Raw genomic sequence first — 17954 nt, 5'->3', positions numbered from 1 at the left:
GAAAAGAGATGATACAAGTGTAGGACAAAACAGAGTAAAAACTTACATATAAATGATATCATTGTGGACAACGCAATGAATCTTACTAACTGGTGTAGTACATGTATCTTTTGCATTTTTTGTATATTTTTTTTCAATTCGAAATTTACTGGGTTTGTCTGCTACGTAAATCCCAGTTAATTTAAAAATAAATTAGATATAGATATCTGTACTAATCATGTGACTTTCACATGCTAAATATACACAACTGGGAAACCATTATGCGCTTTTATACGGTTAAATTTAGCTGAGACAGTGACAAAATAGTCATGTAAAATGATGAATGTCATAAGTACTGTTAGATTAAGCTATCAAAATATTATGTAAACTTTTATGCAATGAGTTACAGTATAACAACACCATTCACATCACGGTCAAAATGAAATTATTATCAGTCAGTTAAACTTCTAGGTCAATTATGAAATGGCTACATTAGGTAGCAATCCCATCATTTATTAATAATGCACCAGTCAGTTGTAACCACGCCCCCCCCCCCCCCCCCAGGTCCGAGGAATAACGGGGACTTTGACTTTCAGTCCATCCAACCCCATGTAAAATCCCTGCCCTTCGAGAACAAACTGATGGTAAAATCCCCGCCAAATGCCCCCGCACCCCAGGGACCCTAGAATAGGGTAAAATGATTATCATGCCAACAGTTACATCTTCTTTCTATATTTAGACCTTCATTTTCAGCCAGTGAAATGGCAGATAGGCAATCATTAAGTACTATGCTTAATCATTATGAGTTTCAACTTTTTGTTTAAAGGTCCGTCTACTTCAACTCAGCTGAAACACAATCCCTGTGTCAGATTTTTGCGTTAATAATGTGCCAACCAATGAGGTGGTATTCTAAGACAGTAAGAAGACATGAAGTAACATTTAACTATTAAGAAGGACTCATTCGCTACGCTCACTCCGCCCATTCTTAATCATTTAAATGTTACTTCATGTCATCTAACTATAACTTATTAGTCCTGCGCAAGCTAGCTCGTTTAAGCGCGTTGTAAATACTATATTATAATATAAAACAATATACTGACAACGAACACCCGACATGTATATTATTAAAGTTTCAAAAGTAACCCTGCTTTACCAACTGAAATGCACAGAATATGAATCTGACTGGAGAAATCATTGTTAGAGCAGCTAATCTTTATTTTACATTCAAATATTATAAAGTCATATTTATAAATCTGTAGAATTAGAATAAAAATGATTGCACCCACCGCATTGTACAATAAGATCATTATCAGATAGTTTAAAGGATTTATCAACGCGTTTTTAAAATGACTCGCCATTACACGAGGCATAGGTCTCGATGTCGCCCAATTAACAGCATGCAATGACGGGAAAATAACCAAAATACCACAAAGCAGTATAATCTAATTGAACGCAATTTGATTTATCTATCAATCTACGAAACTGTTTCAATATTGATCAGTTTTATACTCATGTGATTATCCTTTCGCTGACTTGTACGGACAGGAAAAATAATGTAAAAATTCTACCATCAGTGCGATTTTTGGGGAGGAAAGAAATGACATTTGCAAAGAACAAAAACACTTCCTGAGACTGTAATTTAATTTCATCAAATTCATTAGAAGTCACTTTCCTCATTGATAAATACAATGGAAACTGCAAGGACATGCCCAATTGTCAAAATATTAACAAATACCCTGTTTATACTATAGTTTAACCCCTTCCTAAAAGAGTGGCCATTTCACTTTCCACAAAACTGAATCGTGTCTAATGCACCAGGCAATTGTTACCACGGCCCACCCAGGTCCGGTGAATAGCGGGGACTTTGACTTTCGGTCCAGCCAACCCCGGGTAAAATCCCCGCCCTGCGGAGACGAACTGATGGTAACCCCCCGCCAAATTCCCCCGCACCCCAGGGACCCTAGGTAAGGCCCATTCCCGGCTATATTTTTCGTGAAGACAAAACCACCGCATTAACCGGCACAGCGGGACAACCTGAAAGTTAAAACACGGCCCATTTCCCCGGCTATCCCCGGTATACCGCCGGACCTGGGTGGGGGGGGGGGGCGTGGTTAAAATTGACTGGTGCATAAAGCTATGTTGATGCAGGCGAGGCCTGTTTGTATGGTTTGTACGTTTTGGACCCTAACCTTGTACCTCTGAACAGGGTTATAATTTGAATAAGCATAAATACATACGTAAATGAATAAATCAAACTATGAGTTTATAAAGAATATTATTTAAGAATTTTTAAAATCCATTCGTTCAGGATTGAACGTAATATGCTGCGGATGATTCAGATATACAAAGTCACAGGCAACATCAACATTCTGTTTTATTGTTTGAATACAGGTTGAAATAATTTCGTTTTATAATCATTTAAATTCTTGAACTTACTATATTTTGTCGTAGCAACTTTCATGATTTATTGTCCAACGTGTATGAACTTACCACGAAGCAATGCGCGAACATTTTGTTAAAAATAATGTACTTGTAATAAACTGAAGATTATACATCTTAGACAAGAAAGCAAGAAAAGAATGCGACATAATTTGTAATTTGTAATAACACCCGTGAATAATTATTTGTTCTCTATGTAAAAACGTTGATTAAATAGAGGACATTTTCGCCACTTGTGAAAATATGTGTTTCTATTACACTCATGGAATAAAGAGGGGTCCTTTCCCAGATAAAGATTGTTGACATTTTTGTTAAGTCGTGGTGGGGTAAACAACTTAACCAAAAATGTGATTATTTATTATCAGTAGGCGTCTAAAAGGCAAGTTTACCCCACCAACTTATACCCAAGGAATTATTTGATATGTGTTCACATGATAGGACAAAAATATATATGTAAAACTGCTTGATAAAAATAATACCAAGAACATAGTTTTGTAGAATTACAATCGCATTTCAGAAGCATTTGTTAAATGAAGCCTGATGCCATGGATTTAAATATTATTTTTAATATTCATCTTAAGATAAGCGTACCGAAATTAGGCTCAACTCCCTGGGTTAATTTAGTACGTAAATGTTTTGAGATGGATGCTCCTTGGTGGCACTTAAACTAAAACTAAATGCAGCTTGATCAGTGTACAAAAGTCCAAAAGTTTACACATACTTGCTGGAAAAACACACAATATACAATTATTATTTTTACCACAATGATGTGTATTAATTTTGTTTTGGCATATGCATATTTGTAAATCATTGAAATAATTCGCTCAATATGGACTTTATTTAGTGGCATAACAAGCTATTGAAGGACACTGGCTATTCATCTGAAACATTTCTTTCCTTTAATCTTGAAAAGCACGGTATTCTATATTCAAAACAAGAAAAGTATTTAATTTTTCAGAGTACCCACGTTTCTTACCATCGGCAAAAACATTAAACAAGTGTCAAACTGAGCCGTCTTCATAGAAACAAGCCTTTGAAGCTTGTAAAGTAATTGACCCCATAAAGCAGCTCTTATCAAACCACGCATGCATAAAATATATATACGCTTCCCTATCAAGAAACAAAGTTGACAATGAAACGTACCAAATTTTATGCAAATTCAAAGGTATAAGGTATTGTGAGTCTACAATATTGATAAAATAACCTATTTATTGAATATTTGAAGACCAATTTGTCTTTATATAAAATCCTGCGTCACTAATGCAGTAGTACATTTTAAGATGAAAACACGAAATGCCAAACCACAGGCTTCCATACTCTTCAATACAGCGATACATTGTTACGCCGCAGAGCGGCATCGCCGCATAAACGTTCATGCGACGACGCTCAAAGCATAAAGCAGAAATTGCTTATATGGGGTGCAACTGTGCCTTTTGCCACATAAAGAGGATAAACCGAACCATTAATAATAAAGCTAAAAAATATTTCAATAAAAACGATGGTGATGACGTTGATGACGTTGATGATGATGATGATGATGATGATGATGATGATGATTATGATAGTTATGATGATGCTGGCGTTGGTAATAATGATGGTGATGGGGATGATGATGATGATGATGATGATGATGGTGGTGGTTGTAATTGTGGAGATGATGATGGTGGTTGTGATTGTGGAGATGATGATGGTGGTTGTGATGATGATGATGATGGTTGTGGGGATGATGATGGTGGTAGTGGTTGTGATTGTGGTGATGATGGTGGTGGTTGTGATGATGTTGTTGATTATGGTGGTGATTAAGATTAGGGCGTTTTATATTACTGTCATTTTAAAAAATATGGGATGCAAGTTGGGCCAAAATGGAAATTGAAAATAAACCCCTAAAGACTGTTCAAATGACTAGTGCATTAAAACACAATCAATGAAAGAAAGAAGTCCATGATGACCCTATTATTAGTTTGAAATGACGTTGAAAGTATGTAGTTAGCGGCCTAGCGGCCTGGCGGCCTAAAATGATATCTTATTTTCTTATAAAACAAAGAAATATTAACTGAGTATTAAGCACACACTATCACTCTGAGGCGAGTATCAACATTTTTTTTTGTAAAAAAGTCGAACAAGCAGTCAGCTTTTCAAAGCATGTGAACATGCCTCTTCTTCTATTTTTTATATATATTTTCTGTGTTTATGCCCAAATTAAAACCCTTAAGCAATTATAAACCTTTTCAAAAAAAAAAATGTCGATCGAGCACTTCAGCGGCCTAGCGGCGTGAAGTTAGCGGCCTAGCAGCCTAAAATGGTATGTATTCATGCGTTTTCTTCCAAAACAATGATAAATCTATGGTTTAACAATTTTGCTAAATACAAAAAAAATAAAAATGCTGATATTCGCTATAATGGAATTTTTAGGCAGCTTGGTCGAGTTTTGGGGGAAATGCAGACATTCGTTAAAGGATGGTACTGCTTGATCGACTATTTTGAAAAAAAGTTAGTTGCTAAAGAGTGATTATTTGTGCATAAAACAGTAAATATATCTTTGTTTTCGAAGAACAGGCATGTTTAATGCTTTAAAATAGCTGACTACTTTATCGACATTTTTGAAAAAAAAAGTTGATAATAGCTTCAATGTGTTAATTTGTGCATAAAACCAGTTACTATGTCATTGTTTTAAGGGAGAATGCATGTATACATTCTTTGAAATATGATTCAATTTTAGGCCGCTAGGCCGCCAACTTCACGCCGCTAGGCCGCCAGGCCGCTAGCTTCAAGTTGCTAGGCCGCTAACTTCACGCCGCTAGGCCGATAACTTCACACCGCTATGCCGATAACTCCACGCCGCTAGGCCGCTAGGACGCATGGCCGCTTACTTCACGTACATGCTGAAAGTGCGCATTGTCAAGGGTACATGCCCGTCAGTCTGACAATAAGGCAATAATATATGTTACGTCATAGGACAATTCAGTTTTCTGAATGTCCCTTATGACGGTGTTGTGCTTTGTCGTAACATTTATTCCATCCTTTAGTCGGGTTAAACGTCATTTCAAACGATTTCGCAGAAAGATCAATTGGTTTGGTTCACATTTAAACCGATCTTACTAAATCTTTGTCAAAAATTACAAATCTTAATTAAAGTCTAGTTCAAAGCATGGTTAAGTGGACATAAAAAACTAAGACCAATCGTGATGAAACTTTATCAACCACTATTGTACAAGTATATGTTCTAATTGCTTTTTATGCGGCGAAAGTATGCTTTTTGCCCCATATGTTCATAATTTGCGAATTCCTGCTCGTTTAACAAACAAATATTTTCTTTATATTCCTTTACTAATTGAAGTGACTGATTTATTTAAACAAATACGTAGACTTCCTATATAAACAAGATGATGACATGCTTTGAGGATTGTTTAAACAATAAAATGCTTACGCAGAGCACACAGTTTAAAAAGGAGTTTCATGTAATTGTTTTAGTGATTAAAAATAAATCCATGCATAAAATGCTACCAAACTTTGTTCATAAATGCATTTATTGGTAAAATAATAATAAACGCATCTGAACCAAACCTGTCCTAGAATCAAGCTTTTAAGACCAAATGTTGAGATAGATATGTATGAAATCGAAATCTGGACGGAACATAAATTGTGTGTATTTTTCATAAAAATCTCGTTTCTGTAGTTTTCTGATCAAAAGTCTATAAAAGTATAAACAAATGCATACATACTTCATATGTTTCCGTTTAATGTTAAAATTTAAAGCTTTTACGTATATTGCTTGCTTTTGTTAACATCAGTGAAACAACACTCTCCAAGTACAATTTCGCAAACATAATGACACTGACGACGTTATCTCGTTGCGTTGTGCTTAATTTGCAAATATGATAAAACATACAGAAAAGCTGTAGTAGTGGCGTAATGTTGCCATAGGTATGTCGTTTACTTCAATTACTCAGGATTTCAAAATCTTATAGATCGATCAGAAACATGACTGCATTAATTTTAAAGCTAAACATTAGCAATTTTGCACACATGCAAACTTCGGACTTTGACGTCAAAATATTGCACCGTCTTTTTACCTCACCTGTTTTTAAATATAACCACACCAAGCAAAATCAACACACCTTAATGAAGTGTTTCACATAGTTGCCATACTATTCTGTTTGGCCTTTTGTCAATAATTCTAGGGTAAAGATAATACAGTATAGATAAAGCAGGTGCGGTATTATGTACGTGAAGTTAGCGGCCTAGCGGCACATACATTATTTGTTATAAACAGATAAATGAAACTGTTTTAAACGACAGAGAGTTAAACGCTTTCAGACTTTATCACTTTAAAACGTATAATGTGAAGCTGAATGAATTACCAATTTGCAAATACGATCTGTATTTAAAACAAGTAAAGCAGCACACGTTTAGGTTAAAAGCTTTTTAGAAATATCTTTCATCATTACAGGAAGGGCAGTGAAACTGGATTTATTTATCACACTAGTTCAAACCAACATTGTTCATCCAACAAAACACGTAAGCAATTTATATTCAATTAACATTTAACATATTTCTTTTCAATGTATTTACAATTATTTAATCTATCAAGTGTCGTTAAATGATAATGTTAAATGGCGCACCTAATAACCGACATCTCTTTATGATTTATAGCGTATATTTCTGGGACAAACTAATGTCATCTAATGACACGTACAATCTTTCATGATTTACAAATGTATGCTCCAGAACCAAAGAAAATGTGTTTTTATATAGACTGACTAGTAAATACTTGACACCTGTTACCGCAATTGTTAGTGCAACCTCTCTCAACAAAGTGCTTTGAATTCGATCTCGGCCTAAGCGCATTTCTGCTTGGTTTGGTCGGAAGGACCACACTTTCGCTTAACATTTTGCCAACAGGGATGAGATATATAATGATGTTTTAACTTGTTTCACAATCGTTGTTTAAATTAATACGTGATTGAGTGTGGAATTCGTACGGTTGCAGTTTTAAAGCTGCACTCTCATAGGTTCTATACGTTTTGACAACTTTTTTTATTTTTTGTCTTTGAACGAGCCAAATTAAGCGAAAATGCATGTTATCCAGTAATATAAGCCTGCTGACAAAAATAAGATCGCATTTTTTATATTTAAGTTAAAAACTTTATGCTTAATGCATTTTTCTTAAACCTTAGTAACACATTTAGCCATAAAACATTAATTTTCGAACGGAAATATGAAAACCTGCGATCTGATCTTTTATCAGCAATCTTTTTTTTTCATTCCAAGACAAAACATAAAAAAAGTTGTAAAAACGGTAAATCTGTGAAACTGCAGCTTTAACAAACGTAGAGTCTCCGAAAACATGAATGCCAATTTACGTGAGAAATATACTCTTGTGGTTCACATCCACCACACTTGCTTCAATTGAATAAAAATCTCGTATCAGCGATAAAACATTTAGCGATATTTATCAAATGTGTGTAAATACAGCACGTACTTATCTGTGTGCACTTTTTGTAAACGTCGCTTCTGTCCGTTAATATTGACATCAATTTTGTTTTATTTATACAAGTACCATAATGGCGCATTTAATGCCCCCCATTGTTTAAAACATGCCGTAAAATAGTCGTATTTTACATATTTTATATTCTTGAGTGCAATCGATTGTGAGTTCACAAGCAAACTGTAAGTAGACATAGGCGAATGATGAGTTAATCTGAGTTGATAAGTCACTTGTTTTTTTCTTTAATAATTACAAATTTGATTATGTAAAAAGGTATAGAAATAGTGTAACAGTTGCTGATTTCTGTTATCACTTGTTGGCTGGTTTTCATGGGCGGGTCTTGGTTTCGTTTAAGGGTACAAGGCTGCCATTTATTCACAACATTTGTTTGGAGTAGTAGTGCCAGCAGTGGTAGAAGTAGTAGTAGTAGCAGCAGGAGCAGCAGCAGCATCAGCAGCATCAGCAGCAGCAGCAGCAGAAGCAGCAGCAGTAGTAGTAGTAGTAGTAGTAGTAGTAGTAGTAGTAAAAGTAGTAGTAGTAGTAGTAAAAGTAGCAGTAGTAGAAGTAGTAGCAGAAGTAGTAGCAGAAGTAGTAGTAGTAGTAGTAGTAGTAGTAGTAGTAGTAGTAGTAGTAGTAGTAGTAGTAGTAGTAGTAGTAATAGTAGTAGTAGCAGCAGCAGCAGCAGCAGCAGCAGCAGCAGCAGCAGCAGCAGCAGCAGTAGCAGTAGCAGTAGCAGCAGCAGCAGCAGCAGCAGTAGCAGTAGCAGCAGCTGCAGCAGCAGCAGCAGCAGTAGTAGTAGTAGTAGTAATAGTAGCAGCATCAGCAGAAGTAGTAGCAGTAGTAGCAGTAGCAGTAGCAGTAGCAGTATTAGTAGTAGTAGTAGTAGTAGTAGTAGTAGTAGTAGTAGTAGTAGTAGTAGTAGTAGTAGTAGTAGTAGTAGTAGTAGTAGTAGTAGTAGTAGTAGTAGTAGTAGTAGTAGTAGTAGTAGTAGTAACAGTAGCAGTAACAGTAGCAGTAGCAGTAGCAGTAGCAGTAGCAGTAGTAGTAGTAGTAGTAGTAGTAAAAGTAGCAGTAGCAGTAGCAGTAGTAGTAGTAGTAGTAGTAGTAGTAGTACTAGTAGTAGTAGTAGTAGTAGTAGTAGTAGTAGTAGTAGTAGTAGTAGTAGTAGTAGTAGACGTAGTAGTAGCAGCAGCAGCATCAGCAGCAGCAGCAGCAGCAATAGTAGTAGTAGTAGTAGTAGTAGTAGTAGTAGTAGTAGTAGTAGTAGTAGTAGTAGTAGTAGTAGTAGTAGTGGTAGTGGTAGTGGTACTAGTAGAAGTAGTAGTAATTGAATCAGAAGTTGTAGACAATTCCTTAACGTCACTGTCTGTACACACATGTACTGGCAAAAAGTGAGTGCTGATAATATGTTATACACTTAATATACAGTATGTATTTATTGAACGATCAAAGTTGCCCTGTTTGAACTTCCCTCGGCTTTCAAACGACGTGTGCCTTGAATGAACCATGTTAAGCAAAATAAAAAGTCAAACAATATTCAAAAGAAAAAAGTTTCTTAAAATAATACTGCCATTTGTACAAACTTATGTATACAAACATTGACATTAATGACAACATAATACTTTACTCAATCTGTCAAAAACGTCAAATATAATTCAAAACGATTATTAGAAATAATGAGATAAATGGATCAAAAAAGAATACTGACCTTCTAAACAAATCAATGAATTTCTTTTTCGGGTAGAAAATACTTTCTCTCTAGAGGTACGCCTCCCATTGTCGAAGTGTATGTGTCTTCAATCTCATAAAAGTAATAATTATGAGCTTATATATTATATTTACAGGCTTAATTACACCAAAACAATAGGCATCAATACGGTCTCTTTAAGTCACAATATGTACACCTGTTACTGACAAAAACAGCTTGTTCCTGTTATTAAATAAAATTAGTTTCTGACGGGATCTTGGCCCGGAAAGGTAAAGCAAGTTGCAATACCCTAACTACGTATTGATTCAACGTTGCAAGAAATAATTGCAGATTGAAATCAAGTTTACTATGTTAGTACATGTATGTGCTGTCTTTATTCTCTTAGTTTACCTTTTTGTTATTATTTTCTTATAGTGAATATTGCAGAGCACGTTTTTGCAGCTTACCCTTCTAGATCGTGTCTTTCGGCCTAGGGCCAGGAAAAAAGTCAGAGTAGCAAATGTAAGTATATAAATATACTAAAATCTAATAGTAGATCAAACAATATCTTTCTCCTTGAACACCTCTAAGATTATAATCATCTTTCATGGCCGAGAGTGTAAGATAGGTTCATTCCGACCCGAGCGTAGGGTGTTTTGCGGAAACGAGGTTTATCGAAGTTTCCGCAAAACACCCTGCGCGAGGGTCGGGATAAACCTATCTTACACGAGCGGCTATGGTAGATGCTTTTTCTCCCACCTCAGTTAAACAAAATTAAGTAAAAATGTTTTGTTTTTTTGCTGGAACTCTTTTGTGCTTAGTGAAATAATTGCGTATGGGTATGCGATAATTTCTGGTTGTCATGGATATGCGCGCAATGATTCAGATTAATATGTTAATAGTCAAATCGGTCTTTAAATAGTTCTGAAAAGAGTGAAGCATTATTTCTTGAAAGGTGCGTGATCACTGTTTTATGGTGACATTTGAAGCGAGAAATAATTAATTAGCGTTCTAAATATTGCCACAAGACAAGGTTTCAATGATGCTACAGACAACAGTCTTCAACAAGGGAGGTAATTACAATGTGGCGACCATTAAAAAGGAGTTCCATACGGGCATTTTATCTTCGCCCGAGCGAAAATGAGTGTTTCATCTGAATACTGTATCTGATTCAAGAGGAGATCAAGCGTTTGGGGGAGCGGAACATGTTATCAAAAAATCTCTTGAACATTGTATCTTTTAATTTGCAATCCGAGACAAAGTTGAGACGCAGGGCACGTGTTTAACGAAATAATCTTAAAATGCTTTTTTTAATAATTAAGCGTTTAGATCTTATCGGAGTTTACTTGTGATGTAAAATAAAAGTCAATAGTTAATACCATTCAAACGAAACTTCCACATGTGCACCTGCATACCGTTAGTCATGACTAAATTCTGTTAGATATATTACACAGTGACATACGTGGGTTTTATTACAGGTGTAATTGGAGAATTGTTTATCAACAACTGTGAATTAGAGAACCTCAAAACGCCAAAAGCTAAACTGGTCGGTGTTGCTGATAGCGTTCCAAGTATTATTGTTGGGGGTAATCGTTCTTTTTTGTTAGTTTCCTTTAAAGCGACACTCTTATTCAAAGTAAATACATAAACAAGTATAACAAACATAAATTTTGAGTGATAAACCTTAACCTATTTACTAAATAATGCATTTATGAAAAAAAATACTGATAACAATATTGTAACCATTTATTGAATAGCTGAAAACGCAAAAAAATATTAAATGATTGGTGAATGCTAAAAGATCTACTGCGATCTACTATCGTATCATAAAATAGAAAAATCGTGTTTTCTGCACCTTTCTTCCAAATTAAACTCGGTATCCTTAATAAAAACGAACTTTTTCGATATTTATTAATCCTTTTTGGTATATTTAAACAATTATATTAATTTTGGTAATCTTATTTGGGAGTAAGAGTGCATCTTTAAAAAATGATTATTAGTTTCAGAAAGTACTTGTTTTTGTCATTCACCGAAAAATAACATTTCATTAACCACGCACATTTACCGCTGACAGGCTTCGTTCGTAATAAATGCATAAACAAAACAGAAATAGCTATGAGCTATCCTTTGAATATATATGTCGATCAAGTTTAGATCTATTCATAAATAACGGTTTTTTTCTTCTCGTTCATAGGCCATTCAAAGCTTCTATGGAATACAGACCGCCGCACATTCACTGCAAACAATTGCAATCACCTGGAACCTGACGGGGAAATCTTCATAAAAAAGCCAGGTTACTATAAAGTGTTGTCAACGCTCAATGTTAATGCCACAGGAACCAACACTTCTCTGCAAACTTTCAGTCACCAGGTTAATCTAGTTACCAACAGACTTGTAACGACTGATGTACTTCTGCAACGCACAACATCCATCAACGAATCAAACCACGGTGTTTTTACAAGTTTTATTTCTGCTGTTTTCATGCTTCAGATGTATGATAGGATATCTGTGTCTGTGAGCCATGAAGAATATCTTGCACGTAACTGCTCTGCTGACAATCTTGTTGCGTTTTTCACCTACAATTTTTAGATTTGATAAGATTTACCTTTGACGTGTTTTTTTTTCTTTATTCAGGATTGTTGGGATAAGAGTACGGTTTGTGCACGTAAACTGGTTTAATTAAACCCCAAGTAAATCGACATTTTACTGACCGTTCCAAGGCGGTACCTAACAATCCTTGATAAACATATCTATATGCACTGTGTTGTTTGTGGAGTTTTGTGCTGTTGTTCCATGTTTCTTGTTTGTGTTTTGTTTTTGTTTTTGTGTTCTATGTATTGTCGTTTACCCTGTGCCATTAAACGGGGTTTATGTTTAAACTTTTGTCTCTCGTCTATTTCCTTTTCTTACATTTTCATTTTCAAACAAACATCATTTCTGAAACTTCTCCATACTGCCTCACTCTTACAGATTGATAGTTTTGGAATTATAAAGATAAATTGTGTCCAAACCGGCTGATTTTGGCATCAAGGCTTTTAATTCGGTCATATAAGATATAAGTAAAACAGATCTCAATCGTTTAGGAAAACTGCCGATATCTTCAACTTTCTTAAGCGTACTTTTTGCCGTAAGCCATAAAACACCAATGTTCGAACTTGAATATGAAAAACTGCAATCTGATCTTTTATCACTGGTTTCCAGACATTTGCACAATAATTGGCTGATTTAAAGACAAAATAAATAAAATTTGTGAAAATAGTCAATCTGTGAGAGGGAAGTTTTAACTGATGTGGCATTAAGCTTTTGTTTATACTTTTTGATGTGATTTTTAAGGCTTTTAAAATAATTGATGTGAAAATCTCATTCCTATTATTTATGTTTTATTCCATCTCTCCTATTTTACTGGTTCGTACCCCAAAAATAACATTTACCTGAAGATTGACCTGTAATACACGGAAGCAAGTAGCAAAACTGCAATGCCAACCTGGAACGAAAAATAAGCGTTATATGGCAATAGGGGACCGAATAAAGACATAAGTGTGTTCAGTTCTATTTGAAACATACTGAAATATATTTATGGCGCACATCCTTGAAAATGCCATAGTCTGAATTGTGCTATTAGGAAGGTGAAAAGGTTAACGTTTTTTTAGTAGATAAGATGTCCGCATACAAATCATGGCTGTGGGTTCAAGCCCAGGGGTACTTTTTATGGCCACAGAAAAAGACCCGAGACTAATTATACAAGCTTTCAGCCTCGTCACAATCTAGCAAAAACAATTTGGCATTAGCTAAAATGTAAGCGGATTTTCAATGATTGTTACCATTTGTGTTGACTTGTTTTCCTATCGGTCAGAGGGATGAGTATTGCATGCTGCAACCAAAGTTTATGTCCTTTATTTGTAACTACAATAAAACACGTGCCATCAAATTGTATTGCATTATGAAATTGGAAATAATAGTATATAGAAAACCGGTGGGACAGCGCCAGTTTTACCACAGGGACAAAATTTAAACAATCTCGGTAGAGGGTCATTTTAATTTTAATGCTTCATACGACATGTAAGGAGTTTTGGCCCGGCAGTTTCAGAGAAGAAAATTTAACTATACAAGTATATACAGTGAAATCTTTGTTTTAAAAAGGCCAAGAACTTTACGACAATATATACAACTCTCTTTACACAGTAGTTTTTTCCATTGGAAAATACTTTTCAAGGCAGAGTTTTGAGCAAAGGGAAATAACTCCTATAATATTACAAAAAACTCTCAGTACTATGTTGTCTTTCTTGAGAAATTATTGTGCTTTTCAAGGGCCATTATCCAGTCTTTCGGTTTAAGAAAGGAACTCAGCTCTTATGGATATCTAACAACTGTATACATTGTATTAAGATACTATCAAAACTAAACACTGAATCGCGTTTTCACAAACAAATGTTTACAGACGCACGGACACGCATATAACGTTCACCGTCCTTATTGATAGAAGCCAAACTCAAGCCAAGTATTCCAAGAGGCACAAGGTCAATTCCAATGACATTGAACTTCGATTTTTTTTCAAAATCACCGTAAAAACAAAACGAGTTAAAACAGTTCCATGTAGCGGTGTGTCTGGCCTGTATTTGTTTTTATTTACAATTAGTTTTACATGTATTCCGACGATAAGCCAAACATACATAAAAATCGAATTGATTTCACGCTTATCGCATCCCATCTGCATGTTATTTTGCTTCGATAATGTTTTACAATGCCAAGTATTGCCTGTAAGTGATTAATTATATATCTTGTACTGCATGAGTCCGTATGAATAGACACCTGTGTTTTTCAACTTTTAGTTTTGCATACTTTATACGTAAATATCTGCAAACCAATGATAAAACATTGCTGACAAAAATTCAGATCGCAGGTGTTTATATTTCCATTCGAAAAATAATATTTTATGGCTTAAACCGTTACTAATGGTATAAGAAAAATGCATACAGCATCAAATTTTGAACTTAAATACAACAATCTGCGATCTATTTATTTTGTCAGCAGTATTATATAACTGGTTTCCATGCATATTCGCAAAAATTGGATCATTCCAAGTTAAAAAAATAAAAAAGTTGTCAAACGTTCAATCTGTGAGAGTGTAGCTTTAAATACACGGTTACAATATTGTTACCAGTTATTAATATTTGTACACATTGATATTCTTTGGTATAACGATTTGTTTTGAATGGTATACATATATATAACTATAATGGAATTCTATCCCGGACACTCTCAGAAAAGAATCATCACTTAATTCATTCAAAAGAGCTCTCAAAACACAACTTTTCAAAACTTCCTACAACGTATAGATAACAACTGTGACTGTTTTTATCACTACTTATTTTTACGATACATAACTACAGTAACTATATATATATATATATATATATATATATATATATATATATATATATATATATATATATATATATATATATATATATATTTGGTTTCATGTTGTTGATTTCTTATTCTTATTTTACTTTTTATGCTTATTTTATTGCATATAGCATTTTAAGACACTTTATGTGTGTGTGTTTTTTTTTACAACATATGAGTTTCACTTGAATTGGTTTAATATGTTAAAATATGTCACTTTTGGTGATTTCCACATATCTGCGATATGTCACATGTTTAATTGTAAAGCGCCCTTGAACGTATTTTTTATGAAAAGGGCGCTCAACAAATCTGGTATAATAATAATAATAATAATATATGTCATTTATAATTGTTTGTATGAATGAACATTTGGTCAATAAAAACAGAAACCAGAATATTTTCTATAATTGTTTTTATAAAGGAATAGTTTGTCACTCAAAATTTGTGTTTGTTAAATTGATTATAAAAACGAGTATCACTTAAAAAGCGAAAGTAAAATAAATCTTCTGATAAGATTAGGTATACTTTTTTCATGAAAACATTTGATGTTAAAACTATTTGAACCATGTGCAGCCTTTACAAAAACTGTTATGCTTCCTTGATAAACTTCTCATATATATTGAAAAATGGAGGATCATGTCAATATGTATGTCATTCGGAACTCCTCGGTCATTTTACATCGAAAACAACCTCGGATGTATGCTGGTACATCGGTAAAGTAGTTCGTAAAATTGTAAACATTAGTATTGATTCTTTGATATATACAACGTATATATCTTGTATATATCAAAGTTTAGAATTAATTATCAATCAATTGAATTATTGAATAAATAATGAAGGTTTGCAAGAGTAAAGAAATTAAGTTAAACTGCTAAATTGAAATTACAACGCGGATCTACTTTCAGCGTAGTTAAATGTTAAGATTTCTGACATTGTAAACCGTCCATTTACATCCGAGATTGTTTTGGATGGAAAATGGCCGGGGAGATATCGAGTGTATGAACATGAGAATGCACGCACGTGCGGTGAATAATTGAACCAGTCACATGAGTTGGTCCTGTTTTCAGGGTGTTTTTTTTCATTAACGATTGGAATCAGAACTGCTAATCATGAGCGTTATTTTTAAATGGAATTGAATTCATGACTTACAATAAATTGACTCAGATACAGGTTCCTTTGTGTCACCGAAGACGCAATCAATTTATTCATCAAATTGATTTTTTTACAGAAGACTGCGCAACAATAATAAGTATATTTGCAACAGAAAAGAAGGAAGCGAAAAAGAAGGCTATACTACTTGACAAAATGTGAACTTGCTTTTATGCCAGTTAATATGTTGCTGTTAGGTAACTTACTACCCAAGTACATTCTTGGCTATAAACAGTTCTTTTCTTTAGACGACTGGGCAATAATGTTTATCAACATGTGAGAAACCCTTTAGGTCACGTGTGGTTTTAATGATAATTTGCATGGCATCCGTTTGGAGCGGATGAATTCACAGATGACGATAGAGATGCGGTCATATAAGTTTCAAATGAACGTAATAAAAAGTGACTGTAAACGATGAATATTAGAAAAAAAGTCGGTCTTTATTTTCTCTGAATAATCGAATCCCCAACTGGCAGCTAGCAGGTAGTTGAATATTCGAATCCCCAACTGGCAGCTAGCAGGTAGTTGAATATTCGAATCCCCAACTGGCAGCTAGCAGGCAGTTGAATATTCGAATCCCCAACTGGCAACTAGCAGGCAGTTGAATATTCGAATCCCAAACTGGCAACTAGCAGGCAGTTGAATATTCGAATCCCAAACTGGCAACTAGCAGGCAGTTGAATATTCGAATCCCAACTGGCAACTAGCAGGCAGTTGAATATTGGAATCCCCAACTGGCAGCTAGCAGGTAGTTGAATATTCGAATCCCCAACTGGCAGCTAGCAGGTAGATGAATATTCGAATCCCCAACTGGCAGCTAGCAGGCAGTTGAATAATCGAATCCCCAACTGGCAGCCAGCAGGTAGTTGAATATTCGAATCCCCAACTGGCAGCTAGCAGGTAGTTGAATATTCGAATCCCCAACTGGCAGCTAGCAGGTAGTTGAATATTGGAATCCCCAACTGGCAGCTAGCAGGTAGTTGAATATTCGAATCCCCAACTGGCAGCTAGCAGGTAGTTGAATATTCGAATCCCCAACTGGCAGCCAGCAGGTAGTTGAATATTCGAATCCCCAACTGGCAGCTAGCAGGTAGTTGAATATTCGAATCCCCAACTGGCAGCTAGCAGGTAGTTGAATATTCGAATCCCCAACTGGCAGCTGGCAGGTAGTTGAATTTTCGAATCCCCAACTGGCAGCTAGCAGGTAGTTGAATATTCGAATCCCCAACTGGCAGCTAGCAGGTAGTTGAATTTTCGAATCACCAACTGGCAACTAGCAGGCAGCTGAATATTCGAATCACCGACTGGCAACTAGCAGGTAGTTGAATATTCAATGGCAACTAGCAGACAGTTGAATATTCGAATCCCCAACTGGCAACTTGTAAGTAGTTGAATATTGGAACCCCAAACTACCAACTACCTTCCAACTTTACTGTCTTTTACATACGAAACAGCCATTCGTTTAATATAAATATCCAGAGTTGTATCTATTAGTACTATACTTTCAAGATATCCCTGATAAATGACAAGTTGTACTCGGTTGATTGTTTTACGTGTCATTTTGCAAATACCTGATAACTGAATTTTAGACTTGTCATTGTAGCTATTTCAAGTGCATTAAATACTGCCTACAAAAGTGCACACAGTTTAATGAGACGATATCGCGATGTTTCACGTTTTTCGTCTTTATATGTGATAACGTGATAACTTTGGAGTAGCTTATCAAATGTACACTTAAGCCTGTCACTTCCTTCTGTTTTTATAAACAATTTTACATTTAGATGCCAGGTATCATATTAAATGTTA

General features: G+C 35.0%; 1 long non-coding RNA gene across 1 annotated transcript; it reads left to right on the top strand.

Annotated features, from left to right (window-relative positions):
• The first annotated feature begins 6660 nt into the window (after positions 1-6660).
• Positions 6661-14910, top strand: LOC128224700 (uncharacterized). Its single transcript, XR_008259521.1, has 4 exons — positions 6661-6936; positions 10029-10115; positions 11072-11179; positions 11788-14910. It is a non-coding gene; the product is annotated as an uncharacterized LOC128224700 (long non-coding RNA).
• Positions 14911-17954: the final 3044 nt, after the last annotated feature.

The sequence above is a fragment of the Mya arenaria genome, chromosome 17 (genome assembly GCF_026914265.1).
Source record: "Mya arenaria isolate MELC-2E11 chromosome 17, ASM2691426v1".
Taxonomy (NCBI): Eukaryota; Metazoa; Mollusca; class Bivalvia; order Myida; family Myidae; genus Mya; species Mya arenaria.
This window is presented reverse-complemented; position numbering and strand designations above follow the sequence as displayed.